At 46.5% G+C, this 14,429-nt stretch overlaps 1 long non-coding RNA gene across 2 annotated transcripts; it reads right to left on the bottom strand.

Moving 5' to 3' along the window:
• Positions 1–10,692: 10,692 nt before the first annotated feature.
• On the bottom strand, positions 10,693–14,422 carry LOC140690416 (uncharacterized). 2 transcript variants are annotated; one of them, XR_012065686.1, is made up of 3 exons: positions 14,334–14,422; positions 13,879–13,999; positions 10,693–13,399 (listed from the first exon to the last, which is right to left on the bottom strand). It is a non-coding gene; the product is annotated as an uncharacterized lncRNA (long non-coding RNA). The 2 variants fall into 2 exon arrangements; XR_012065685.1 differs by having other exon boundaries at positions 10,693–13,999.
• Between the last annotated feature and the right edge of the window lie 7 nt (positions 14,423–14,429).

Genomic DNA, 14,429 nt, shown 5'->3' with positions numbered 1-14,429 from the left:
GTTTATAAAGCCTTGATGCCTGTGCTAATTTTCCAAGCGGTACCTATTCCAGAGAGGAGCTGTGTTCGCTCCTGCCAGAACATAGTTTCACAAGAACTCTGCTCATTAAGACAACTGATTTGTTTCTTTCCCACCCTCCTCTTTCATGATAGCATAACTAAAAACTTAGCTTCTTTCCCCAGACTCCTCCTTCCCTCCCAACCCCACTCTCGGGACCACCTCTGTCCTTGGGTACCTGCCTCTGCAGAGCGTCCTTGGAAGGACCATGTCCCTCCTGCTCAGCTTTTAAAGCTAGGAGGCATTCTGAAGGATTCTTTCTCTTTTGACTCAGCCCTTCTCTTCTCCAGTTCTGCTTTTGGGTAGAGAACCTCGACACATGTTAATTATTTTTGTCTAGTTACACTTCCTCTGGTCAAAGGGAAGACCAATATGGAAAGGAGCCACCTACATATCATTTCTATTTCTAGTCTATGGCAGGGGTTCTGAAAGTGTGGTTCATAGAACTTGTTAGAAATGGAAATATTCTGGCCATACCCTAGACATAGTGAATCACTAGCTCTGAATGTGGGGGTCAAACAATCTGTTGTAACAAGCCCTCCAGGGGATTCTGATGCCCAAGTCAAGTTTGAGAGCCACTGGGCTCTTCTCTTACTAGATGTTGTACCACGCCTCTCAGGTGCCCTGGAGGCGCTGAGAAGCATTGGAGCCTTTTCTTAGAAGCACTGGGACTGGGGAAAGCAGACTCCCAAAGAGTAAGCATGCAAACATGTAAATTGTAGTGTTTAGCCACGTTCCTTCAAAGATTAGAGGCATGAATGGGAAGAAAGGCAAGAAGGAGACAGCCTCAGTGCGACAGCCAGAGAAAGTGAGATAGCTCAGGCCCCTTTTCAGAATCCATCTCACCAATCCTGGGACAAAAGGGGAGGTGCTGGATGACTGTTGTCCATCCCAGACCCGAGGCAGAGTTTTGGAGGGTCTTCTAATTGGGTTTGAGGATTTACTAATTTTTAATGGCAGAGAATTTGTCCGTTGAGACTTTGTTTCATTGACAGGAGAATCTCATCATATGTGATTAAGTTTGACTGCATATTACAAAAAACTAGCAAATATCAGTAATTCCAGTGGCTACAAGAGATGGAAGTTCATTTTCCCCTTGCATACAAGGCCAGAGGTAGGCCGCCCAGGATTAGAGTGATGGCTCCATGATCACTGGGGACACTGGTTACATTTTATTTCTGCTTTACTGTCCTTAATGGTTCAATTCACTGTGTAAAATGGATGCTTAACTTCTCAGTCTTACATATAAATTCCAGCCAGCAGGAAGGAGGAAAAGGGCATGTCCCCTTCCTTTAGGGACACATTCTGAAAATTAAACATAAAACTTTGCCTACATTCATTGACTGCTACCTTGTCATGTGACCTCTCTAGTTGCGCAACAAGGAAGGCTGGGAAATGTAGTCTTGACTTTGGATGATCACTAGCCCCAGCTGAAAACCAGGAGTGGTTTTGTTCGTTCCTTTGTTTGTTTGTTTAACTAAGGGAGAGGGTCAAGGACAAGTATCAGTTTCTGCCTCAGGGGTCCAATTTTAAGGGCTGTAGGTCACACCTGCATTACTTCTGGCTTTTGAGGTCTATCCCAGAGTCTCTTGCCTGAGTTTTTGGGGCCAGTTCTGCTGATAGACTTACCTCTCTGTTTTTCTCAGTTTTAATTAGATTTATCAACTGTAAGAACTCATGTGGGTCTTTTGGGGCAGTGTGGAAGTTCAAAATTGGCTTATTAATTCTTTACATCATTCCATGCCGACTCACGATGGAGACTTCTCTGAGGCTGCAAGAGTCATTCTGTGATTCTCTGGAAAAGAGCACACTGTCATGGTTCTTTCTGTTAACACGAAAGCAAAGCAGTCTCTGCTGGGTCAGATACGATCATGAATTTAGCATCCGTTCCCGCCACCATCAGATGTGTTCCAGGGAACTGGAGCAGTCCTGCTCCAAAGCTCCCATCTTTGCGTTTTAAGTCCCCAAACACCTCTGAATGTTGAGGCCTTGTGAACTTTCACGTGGATCAGCATCATCGCTCTGTCTCTGAGCCTATCCATCCTTAAGTTGCCTCCAGGGTACATTCTAACCACTACTCAAAGCCTTTTCCCTGGACCATTATGTCTCACAACTGTTACGTCTCACAGATCTCCCAAATTTATGATGGCTGTGAGCTCATAGTAGAGATTCTAGAGACTGCTTATCTGTGAGTTCCCCAGTCACATGGACTCATTGTTAGTGATGACTCAGACCTGCGAGAGCATCCACAGTAAGGAATCGGGACTCTGCAGCCCGAGTTATCCTGCAGCCACCAACAGCGCCAACAGAAATCCAACAGATTAAATTTTAGGCAACAGAAATTACTGGCTCACTTAACTAAAACACGCTGGGTAAGTCTCACTTTGGGCATACTCCAGGTATTCAAATCATGTTGTTTGAGTTCTTTCTTTTTACCCCTGTCTCTTGGTTCTGCTTTCCTCTCTGTTGGCTTCATTCTCAGGTGGGATTTCTCCACGTGGCTGTATTGCTGCCATAAATGGTACCTCTTTGGGATCCTCTGTAGTATTTAAAAGTTTTATAAAAGGGTGCTGAGATGACAAAAAGTGTGATAACGGCTGGGAAACATCCTTACTAATGAATCAGTCACTGTAGCCATGAGTTCTTTCACTAACAACCCAAAGTCCCATCAATCCATTCAGTTAATCACTGCTCCCCTCCTGAGGTCTAAGCACTGCTTGGCAGCAAGTCTACCACGTAAGCAGACCTGGGTTATACGTGTGTCCACCTCTGTGCTGGAAGTGGGGTCAGCCAGCCATAACCCAACTGCATTGAATGGATTCTCCAAAGGAAAGACAGATTTTGTTACCAGGAAGAGGAAGAATTGCCAGGTGACCATCCACAGCAGAGATGCCTTCCACCATGGCAGGTACTGTATTTGTTTGCAGAAAACTCAACTTTCCAATTCATTTAGAATTAGAATTTACTAAGTTGACCAATGGGACCGGGGGAAAAAAAACCTTTAGAGTTTTTTCCCATGAGATCCAGAATCCCCGTCTACTCAGGTCTCTTTGTCCGGGGCCCAAAGGAGGGGTGAGAAGCTTGTGGGGCCTGGTAGCGTGCAAAGAGGCCTGAAACAAATCCCTTGGGAAGCCTTCTAGCTTGCTGGGGCTTGAGAAATTCTTTTCACCAGGGACCGAACCTAGTCCTGGTGTTTTTGTCTGTGGCCATGGAGATGGTCAGGAAATGACTGTGACAAATCTCCAAATCAACAGGTGAGCCCACTAGAAAATTTCAGAGGAAAAGCCTTGCCCAGAAATGGCATATCTTCCAAAAATAATATGTCAGGAAGAAAAGCAGTAAAATCAAAGTTGGGATTTCATGTCACCCAAAGTGTATGGCTGATTTCCCCAGGCCAGAGCCAGTTCTGTGAAATGAGGACCGCTCTAGAAAGCAGGCTGAGAGCTTCCCCTCAAGCGACAGGCACCTGCAGCCCAGGTGGACACTGGACTGTGATCTCTACCTCAGGACAGGTAATGCTTCCATTTGGTAACCAGCAAATGACTTTTTAAGCTACTAAATCTTCATGCAGCTTTGAAAGGGCTTTTATCATGGACACTTTCATTTTCAAACACATATAAAAGTAGAGGGACTATTATAATAAGCATCCATGTACCCACCACCCAACTTTCACAATTATCAACCCACGGACAATCCTGTTTTATCTATATTCCCACCTAGCCCCGCCACCCCCTGGGATTATTTTTAAAGCTGTCATATAATAGATACATTATTTTTTTAAAGATTTAAAAAAATTACAAAACACATGTTAAAATATTTTAACAAGGTCACGGACTGACCTCCACCAGCTCACAAATCAGAATTAAAAACCCAGCCAAAAATGAATTCTGCTTTTATCCTTCCCACTCCGCCATCCACCATCCCCCAGAGCGAGTCACCTCAATCAGAAATAATTATGGAGCTATGTGGACATCCCCGATGCCAAGAGCATAATCTCAACTGTGGGCCCGAGGGCCAAGAATCGTGAATCTTTGCAGGCAAATCCGCACATGCATGCGTCTCTCCCTCCCCTTTTGAAATCAAATGACCTCAGCGTTGGGTTCCCCATGCACGTCTTCCATATTTCATTTCCCCTGGCATTCGAAGGAAATCTCTGCCTGTGTCTGGACTTTCTCACGTGCATCCTCTAGGCAGCATCAGTTGTGAAACACCAGTACGTATCCACACAGGCCTGTGATGTCACTCACTAGACTGTATAACCCCAAAAAGACAGGGACCAGAGCTAGTCTTTACATCTATTGTACATCCAGGGCTCACCACGGGGCGTGCCTCATAGGGGGCAGTCAACGTATTATTTGTTGAATAGTTGACAATGGAAGTAACTGGGGGCCACTCGAAACCGTATCCCTAGCACCCGGTTGCTCCCTGCTAACGTTTTCTGAACTCCCTGTGTCCATGCACCAGGTAACGTTCGAGGTTATCTGGAAGCTGTGATGATGGTCAGTTCCTGTCCTCAAGCAGCTTATGGTGAAGGGGAGGAGACAGACTGACACAACTATCTACCAGTAGCCTCCAGATTCCACTGGGAGGAAGCAAAGACCCTGTCTTTGAAACCAGCAAGGAGTCGGGTGTGGAGAAGCCCTGGGCACAGCTCCTGCCTGGACACAGCCCTGATCCCACCTGTGGCAAGTGAGGCTGAACCCACTCCATCCTGTTCCCCTAGTAAGACACTGGGGTCACCCAGCTAGTACTGGAAGTGACTCAAACCCCCCAGTTCACAATGCTGGGTAGTGGAGAGAACATTCATTAGACTGGAAGAGAGGCGCGACTGGATAACAAAGGGTTGTTGTCTCTTATAATCGCCCCTCCAGCCCTGGGAACTAGCCCTGCCTGAGTTCAGCTCTGAGATCTGTTTTCCCCTCATTATATATCACAAATTCCTTCAAGATTGTTTTCTGTTTGGGTCTTCATATGGAGTCAGGTGACTCACTTCTCCATGTACCCGCTGGTTAATGGATAAACCAGCTCTTAAAAGCAATAACCTGAATGAATGGTCCCTAAGAAGGGAAGTGAGTGGTGAGAACTTCAGACTTGAGGCAGACTCATGGCAGGGGTGGGGCAGGGGCTTGGCACTTTGGGTTGTCAGTTGCAGATTCCCCATTCCCTCAGAGGGTGGTCCTTCTGTCCTCTGAGGCCCCTTCCATGCATCCTGGGTCCCCATCACCACCCCTTAACCCTGAGGAACCCCAGGGCAACTCTCCCCTGAGAACAGTAACCAGGTTCCCTGGTCTCACTGGGGACTGTGGGGATCAAGTGAAAGGCAAGAGAGAGACTGAACTGCCTGAGGGGCGGATGCCCGTGAGACGCCCATGGGCCTCTCTGCAAAGCGGGTGTCAGGAAGCAGAGCAGCTGCAGCTCCCTAGTCCCACCTGACCGTGGGCAGGCCACGGAGTGGAACTTCAAGCCCAGGGATCGGAGAACCGAGCAGAGGAGACCCAAGTGCAACAGAGTGAGTGCTGGTAACTCAAAGACTCAGAGAAAGTGCTCCCTACACCGACCACGGGTTTGCTCCTTGGTAGACGGATCCCGAGCAGCTGGGAAAGCCAATTCCCTGGGGCTCCTTTCCTTTATTGGGAACACCCCAGTCAAGTCTTATGAGTCCAAAGGCTCTCATCCCACATCGTGTGAATATTTATACATACAGTGTGTGTCAATCTGGCTGGTGGCGTGGAATGCAGCAGCCAATGGAGCCACAGAATAAGCCCGGAAAGAAAAATGTACTTGGCGGTTGTCCTTGGAAGGCTCTTTGCAGGGATCTCTGTTTGAAATGTTTTCCAGCTGTTATTTCCTTTCTGAACCGTCGGAGCCTAATTCAATTTGTGGCACCTTCTCTTTTCCAGATTTTTTTTTTTTTTCCAGAAGGCAAATGACCCACATCTGGCTTTCCACAGCCATAGAGGTGGTTCCGCTGGTTTTGGCCAAGACTTTTACTGAATTGTAAATAAATGACCCCGTGGGCACAGGGGAGGAGCATTCCACATGTCATGGTCTTTCGCTTGCCTGGCATGATGGCAGACTAGCAAGATGCCGGCATTACCAGCAGAATTCTGGGGGTAAAAAGGTCAATGGTGGCAGGGAGTGGGGGATAGCTCATTGGTAGAGTGCATGCTTAGCATGCACAAAGTCCCGGGTTCAAGGCGCAGTACCACCATTAAAAAAAAAAAAAAAAGAAAAAAAAGAAAGGTCAATGGCATCTCCAAGCGGACTCAGGGCAGGTCTAGCACATTACTGGGTTTCCCTTCTGTGCGGGAGCGAAGGCCAAAGCAAAGCAGAGGGAGCCGAGAATGCCCGTGGGTTACGGTTTAAAAGAAAAAAGCCAACCAACAAAACTTGACTTAGGAAACAGTTCCATCCTCATATATCATAACTATTTATAAAGCAAAACATGGCTCCATAGATACGACTTTCCCTCTGGTCCAATCATCTCCCCGCCCAGCTTCCATTCCCAGCGGTTGGCAGTGATGTTAGGGACGGAAGGGGAGAAAAAACCACAGGAAACAGACTGAAGGAGAGGTCAGAATTCAAAACATAAGTTGTCACCTTGCCAGAAACGGACGAGAATCAGGAGTCACTGACTTGCCTAGGGATGATGGAGGAGACACCACACCCTGTGGGAACAGGAGCGACAGAAGCCGAATCTGGCTCAGCTGAGCCAACAGGCTGCGTGGACTTTGTTTCTGTCCTCCCAGCTCTGGGAACCAGCCCCCCTCAATATTAGCAACCTGCGCAAAGCTCGTGTTTGCCGCCCTCCCACTTCCCCACCAAGGTCTCCATTCTCCCTCCATAATTCTCTCCTCTTCGGCTGGCTTTCAACTTGATTCTTCATAAAATGTTAACAGAGAGTTCAGTTTCATCTTCTAATGCACCATTTCCCAGGGAAAGCGTATTTTCTTTTACAAAGTAGCAGGCACAAGGGACCAAATAGCGAATATAATAGCCATGTTTGCATTCCTGACTCTTATCAGAATTAATCTGATTCTCTCCTGCTCCTATTTAAAGTCCAGAGCAGACAGTTCTTCGTGATAGATGGGTTTTTGCTACTCATGGTGTGGGTCAAAAAGCAGCATCACCGGGGAGCTTGGGAGAATGCAGATTTCAGACCCTGCCCTCCCCACAGCCATTGGATCAGAACCTTCACTCATAAAGCCCCCAGATGAAACATGCACAGTACAGTTTGAGAAGCAAGTGGTCCTCAAACTGTGGGCTGCCACTCATCAGTAAGTCACGAATTGACTTAGTGCTTGTGACCAAGATTTTTAAAAAATGAGATGATACAAAGAAAACATGAGTGCGTCACCATGTGCAGTTAAGGCTAAGTCTTGTGAAATTTACTTCAGTTATCTTAAGTGTTGGACCATGTGTGTGTTTTTGTGTGTGTGTTTCCAGTGGCTCAATGTCAAAACCATGAGAGCTGCTGATTTTATGACCTCATTGGTTAGTCCTCAAAGCAGCCGAAGCTTTATCCTGTCCTCAAGTTCACCCACCAGACATATACCCTCTATTATACACTAATTTAAGCCCTCTGCAGAGACAGTTGAACAAACACATGCTTTCTTACATTTCCTTTTACCATGAAGCTTTATAAGAAATGGTTTTGTATGTTGGTCACAGTGACTAATAAGGACTCATTTGATATATTCCTTCCAGGAAAAAAAAAATCTGAAAAACGTTCCCTTCTATTAGATAATGTTATTTAACCTACTGTATTTCCTTTTCAGTCTTGACTGCAAGTTATCTTTGGACCATAGCTAACACTAAGCAATATTAACTGTAATAGCTTTATCTGTTTCTTGATTTCCTTGAGAATTTATCTTTACAGCCTTACTGTGTGCATTTGTCAGTCACCTCATATCGGAAGATCAGAGAAGTTGTCAAACTTGTATCAATTAAGGAATTGGACGGTGGGAAGCAAGTGGCTCTCTGCCCTTCTGCCCCATGGAGGACCATTCTGTGAAGGCATGCGTGCTTCCAACGTGGGGCTGAGCTATGTGCATCCCATAGGCTTGATCTGATGGGGAATTAACTGTAATACACCTCTGTTACAAACGTTTCAGCTGTGTGACCTTGGGCAAGCGATTTTCTTTCTTAGTATACGTACACAATAGGGATAATAAAAGTACCTACCTTACAAGGTTTTGGGAAGACTAAATGTGTTAAATCAAATTCACTATAAAAGATGGATCGGGCTCCTGCTCTATACGGGGCACGGCGGCAGATGCTGGGAGCACAGTGGAGAGAAACAGAAAGTTCCTGCCCCCTGAGTTTCTAGTCCAGCAAGGATGCAGACGGCAAACAAGTTCTCACGAGAGAGGTGGTCAGGAGACGTGCTTCCATAGTCTCGCACTGGGTTTCCCTGCTTCCCACCTCGCCCCTTCAAAAACCCACTGTGGGTCCAGAATGAAATGCGGAGTCCTCGCCGAGCCTTTAAGGCTCCACGTGGGCCCTGGCTGCCTCTCTGTCCAGGCATTTCCCCCCACTCACCCTTGCTCATTCTGCTCCAGCCACATGACCCCTTGCTACTCTCTGAGTGCACCACGCAGGTCCCCGCAGGGTGGATCTCTCCCCCCGATTCTCCACATGGCTCACCTCCTCCCTTCATTCAGGTATCTGCTCACAACCCCTGTCCGCGAGGTCTTTCCAAGAGAGCCCACCAGGGAGATACTCCCACCCTCCATCACTCTATTCCCCTACTCCATTTCCCCCTGGAGCTCTTTCAATACTGGTACATACCGTAATGGTCAATCTTATGTGTCAACTTGGCTAGGCCCAGTATTTGGTACCAGTACCCAGATTTGGTCAAACATGATTCTAGATGTTTCTGGGAAGGATTTTTTTTTTTAAAACAGATGAGATTAGCATTTAAATCAGTAGACTTTGCATAAAACAGGTTGCCCTCCATAATGCAGGTGGGCCTCATCCAATCAGTTGAAGGCTATAATACAAAAACACTGACCCTGAAGGAGGAATTCTGCCAGCAGTCTGCCTTTGGACTCAACTGCAACATCAATTCTTTCCTGGGTCTCCAGGATCCAGCCTCTATAATCACATGAGCCAAGTCCTTAAATCTCTCTCCCTCCCGCTGTGTATGTGTACATGTATGTATACACATATTACATACACATGTACACATGTACATACACCAGTTGTGGTACTTCGCTTCGGCAACCCCAGGAAACACACCCCTCTTCCTCACGTCTCTGCCAGTTCTCTTGCAAGCCACCTGCAGCTGCTCCCACACACCCTTGCTGAGTCACCTTTTTTGTGGGGAACCCCCAGCGGCTGAGTGCAGGTTTCTACCTGGCCACCCGGTAACCCTGTATCTAGATGTGAACAGGGTTTGAGACTCTATAAACGACCGGGGATGATCCAAAAGCATGGCAAGCTTTTTCAAAACTTCTGAGTCCTGGTTGGGAGGAAATGAACCTCAAATTCTGCTGGGAATCAAGACCAGAGCACAGGGGTTACCAGCCAGCTGCACAAAGGGGATCTCCAGAGGCAATTCCCCAGCTCTGGTTCACCAAGCTGTTTTTTAAACAACGAAGGCTGGAAACATCATACAGGAAGGGGTCTCGCAGATTTCCATCGACTGCTGTTTCACCCAGAGGACTCGTGAAGCTTTTCCCTGCGGGGGCTGGGGGTCTCGTGTGGCTCAGATGTGAATGCTGTCAGGTGCTGTGTGTGTGTGTGACTTCGGGAAGAAGGGCACGGGGACCAAAGGGTGGTTCCCATCGGCACAAGCTGTTATGGGCTCCTGCCACACTTTTCATTCGTAGTACTTATCACAGTTTGAAATTGCATATTCATGTGATTAACTTATTTTGCCTGGAAGGATCTGTGTCCGTTTTGCCAAAAATCCCCTGAAGGATGGGGATTATGACTTTCTGCTCCCTGTGTCTGCAGCACATAGGGCAGTGTGCAGCTGACAACAAGCCTCTGGTGAATATTTGTTCAAGCAAAGTGAGATGTGTCAACACCCGTTATCTTTGGGACGCCAAAGGCGCCTTGCTAAAGTCTACCCATCTCTTAGAAGTAACCTCCCTTTTTATTTTATAACTCTGCCTCCTGTGTGTCCCAACTGATGAAAATTCCCTTCCTCTTATCTTCACAGAGGGGAACTTCAGCTAGAAACTCATGGGGATTACTCCCAACTCTATTTATTTTAACCTCCTTTTAGGTCATCAACATTCCACCGGCCAAAGGACACCTTATGTGGAATTCTAATCCAAACCCAATGGAAAGCTGAGTTGCTCGTGGTGCTTTGGGTGTCGGTGGGGGCAGGGGGAGGAACCCTCACAACCCTCCTCCACCCCCCAGAGCATCTCCAGAGAGTTCCTGGTTTGAAAACCCCACCCTGGGGATCCCAGAGGATTCCATGAGCTGGGCACCTGGGCCTTCAGACCTTGACTCACCCCCAAATGTTGGGGCCACACTCAGCCCCCAAGAGGTGGGCTACCCAGCAATGCAGGCTCCGGCTCCTAAGAGAAATGTTTCTCTCCGTCAACCTGGTGTTCCTCTTGCAAAATCACTACTCCTTCTTCAGGACTGGATGTCAGGACAAAACACAGTACAACCACATAACAAAAATAACTTTGTTATTACGCATATATAAGCTTATCAAAAGCACTCCACTGTGTAACAGCCGTAACTGAAGACTAGCTCAACTGCTATATGGCCCTGTTATAAATCATGAACACAGCTACTTAAGTATAAGGCTAATCACCAGAAATAAAGTCACGACACACGTGGAATTCCCCAGGGCACCTGCTTCGGGGAATCTCATGAAGCTTGCGGAGGGCTCTGGAGGATGGATAACAGGGTCTTTTTCCCCCTATGATATCCCTAAAGCAGCAATATTTGTTGAAGGAGTGTGTGAAGTCCAGGAATTAAGCTTTAACAGTTACGGTCACATTTTTTTTAATGAAATTATTTTTTGATTTGTTGTGAAACATACGTGTTGACCGTGCCAGGAAAAATTTCATCTATTTCCCTGAATTCATTACTAGTAACTTTAGATGGCTCTGTTCTACTAGCTGTTTGGCCTGGATTCCTGCAAATAAATTGCCTTTTCAGGAAGGTTATCTGAAAGATGTTAAGGTTACACAGTGAGCTTGCTCTCTCTGTGACAGGCTGGAGAAGGGATAGGAGGAGGGGGAGTGACACCCCAAAAGTGAGGAGGGATCTGCTGGCAACCCAAGGAGATGCCTGGTGCAGAACATCCTCCTCTGCATCCCCCGAAACACCTCTCCCAAGGCCATCAGTACCATGAAGCCTTCAAAAGGAGCAGGCCCAGACCCAGGGTGCCCTTCACCTGTTACTTGGTGGGGAAATAAAATCCTCCCCACCCGCCAGTGCGTATTTGTGATCTACCTGTGTGGCTATGAACACACTTGTCTGAGTTTATACAGTAGATGTGACTTTAGTTGGCTGATCTGCTCTGTGGCAGGTATTGAAATTAACACAGAAGAAGAGAGAAGACAGAATTCCCTTTGCACCCCCATAGGAGCTGGCCCAGCACAGCTTCTAATTTCTCCCTCCAGAACTGGGAAGGGAGGAGAACTTTCCTAAACTAAAATGTATCCCCTCCTTGTGCTATTTTGAACAGTGGAGTTTTATTCCCACTGCTTTCCGAAAACAGAAGCAACCTATTAAGTCCTGTTCTAAGTTCTACTTGTCAGGGTGTGAAAGAATTAAGGTCAACGTTTCTGGGGAAGAATTGAAGGGTGTACAAAGACCTTTTTTCCTCCAATGAAACATGAAGGGGCTTAGCCAAACTAGCAAATCTCGCCCCCACCCCCCGCAAAAAAAGGCTTTCCTATTAGGTTTTGAGCAGAAGTCCTGTTTAGACATTGAAGTCTTGGTTTCCTGTCCATAACTAAAAGATACATTAGGAACAACAGTGCCTTACGATTTGTCTTTGACAAATACAATTTGGGCATACAGAGTACGTATTTAGTCTGTATGGTGGTAGTCCAAGTTTTTAACATCTGAGGATAATTATTTTATAGGTTGACCTGATCCAGCAGATTGAAATGATAAAATACAGGTTACTGTGTTTTACTGGAGATTATTATCCAGAATTGTCTCACAAATCCCAGATATTACCATTTTCCATTCATTCAGTTAATATATGATCCTAACCTCTGACCAAACATGCAGTTTTCTTGCATTTTATGATCACTCAACAATAAAGAAGGAAGTTATATTTCTACATACAGTTCACTGTTAAGAAAAAGAAAAGGTAATAAAATTCCTCGTTTAAAAAAAAAAATCAAAGATAGACCTAATCATTTCTCGGAGCCTGTGCATCAAGTTTTTAGTATTCATCTGTCTGCACACTTTAAATCGTGGGTTCCACAAGCCGGCAAACATTAAATACATTCCAGATGGGAACCAACATCTGCTCAGTTCATCTCTTCATGAACCTGTGGCTGGTGAGGGCTTCTGCTGTGACAATTAAGATTCTGGAGAGACTGAAGGGGGCAGGAAAGATCCTAGAAAAACAGCACTGGGGATGTGCGTGCTTTCAGCGGTAACATCTTGGTGGACAGTCACTGGGGGTTTTGTGCGATTAAGAAATAGAGGAGGCAAGTGTTGGTGAAAAACTCAGCCTCTGGCTGGCTGGCTGGAGCCCCGTGTCTAAAGCGATGGGGACGAGGGAAGGGAGGCTGTCACTGGAGATTTGCAAACACAAGCCCTTCTTACTGTTCTGAAGAAAGAGTGAAAAGTGGCATGTCATTGTTCTCAGTGGTGTTTGAAGAAAAAACAAGCTTTTGCAGGAGAGTGAAATGATGGACGCTAAGAGGAGATGGAAAAGGAAAATTAAATACAAATCGTCCCCAAATTTAGGGGGACACAGCGGGGTGGGAAATGGGAACCCCAACACGAGCAAACAGGAGTTGTGGCAATCGTCATTTGTGAAGCTCAAGATAAGGGAGAATGTCTCCTGAAAAGGCAGCTGCAATGCCAGTCTGTGCGTCAAGTGACAAGGCGGACTTGAAGGGGCCTGTAAGCTGCCCATTAAAACCAAGAGGCTCCTCAACAATATGACAAAGGAGCGGATGCCCCTGCAGGTCCCTTGAGCACTCTTGCTCCTGTGTCTGTGGAGGCAGAGAGCCTTTTCCAGAATATGCGTCCTCTGGGACCTGGAGGTGGAAGAGCACACACTGATTCTGGGGGGCATGTGGGAGTCCGCTCCTGTCCCAGCTGCTTCCCGTGTTTGCTGAGGAAGGGACGTCAAGGAGAAGGCCCGCAAGGACTGGAACGTGGACTAAATTATGGAAAACTAAGGAAAAATGAGAAGGAAACTTCTGGTAAACCAGGAAACCTGTTGTTTTCCCCTGTTGCATTCCAGAGACCTTTCTTCGATTGTGTGTTATTCTCAATATGCTGGCAAGCCTGGCTGGCCCCCGACAAGGACTTCTAGTTCCCAGGACAGCAAACTGACCGGCCTCTGTGACTCAGCGGGGTCTCTTCCTCAGGTTCCCCTTCCCCCATCGCCAACAACCCGAGCCAGCAACCTCCTTCCAGCCCTGGGCGCCACTGTACATCGATTCAACCTGGATCATGGCCTAACGGCACCTTCTGGGCACGTGGTCACGGTCAGGGAATTCTGCACCTCTCCCAAAGGGTCAGTTACCTCTGTTTAACAAATAACCTATGATTTACTACGCAAGCCCACTCATTCATCACGTAGCTTTAAAATGTCCTGGCAAACCAGGAGCCCGCTGTTCTAATATGAACCAGGGCCCTGCATTCACTTACTTTGTTTGAAAAGAGGATTTATTCCTCCAGCGAGAGTAACTTTCTTCTTCGAATAGGATACTCGCAGGTCAGTGCGGCATGCACCCTGAACAGTCACATCTGAGTGTTAATTTGGGGACACCTACAAGACAGTCAGTACACGGCTGTAATTTTTCTCCATCTTCTCGAATCTTCACTCCTCCTCCTCTCCTCCCTTTAATCAAACTTTGGGGAAAAGGTTGGCTAAGAGGACAGACTATTTTAAATCTATTAGACTGACAAGGAAAAATAATGATCCACCAAGGTCAATATACATTGTTGTCGCCCCCTTTTCACTGATACTGAGGAGTGACAAACTATTTTGGACACATATGTATTTTTTTTTTAATAAGTAAACTCAACATTTTCTTAGCACTCACCTTGCCCTTTCCCCCTTTTTGATATTCTGCCAAATTTTTAAGACACTGTGAGAGTACCTGATTTCAGAAATCAGAAGTTCCTGAAATATAAGGATGTGAAAGAAAAGTTCCACTGCAGACTCTCCGGGGAAGCACATAAATCAATCCCTCATG

The sequence above is a fragment of the Vicugna pacos genome, chromosome 30 (assembly GCF_048564905.1).
Source record: "Vicugna pacos chromosome 30, VicPac4, whole genome shotgun sequence".
Classification (NCBI taxonomy): Eukaryota; Metazoa; Chordata; class Mammalia; order Artiodactyla; family Camelidae; genus Vicugna; species Vicugna pacos.
This window is presented reverse-complemented; position numbering and strand designations above follow the sequence as displayed.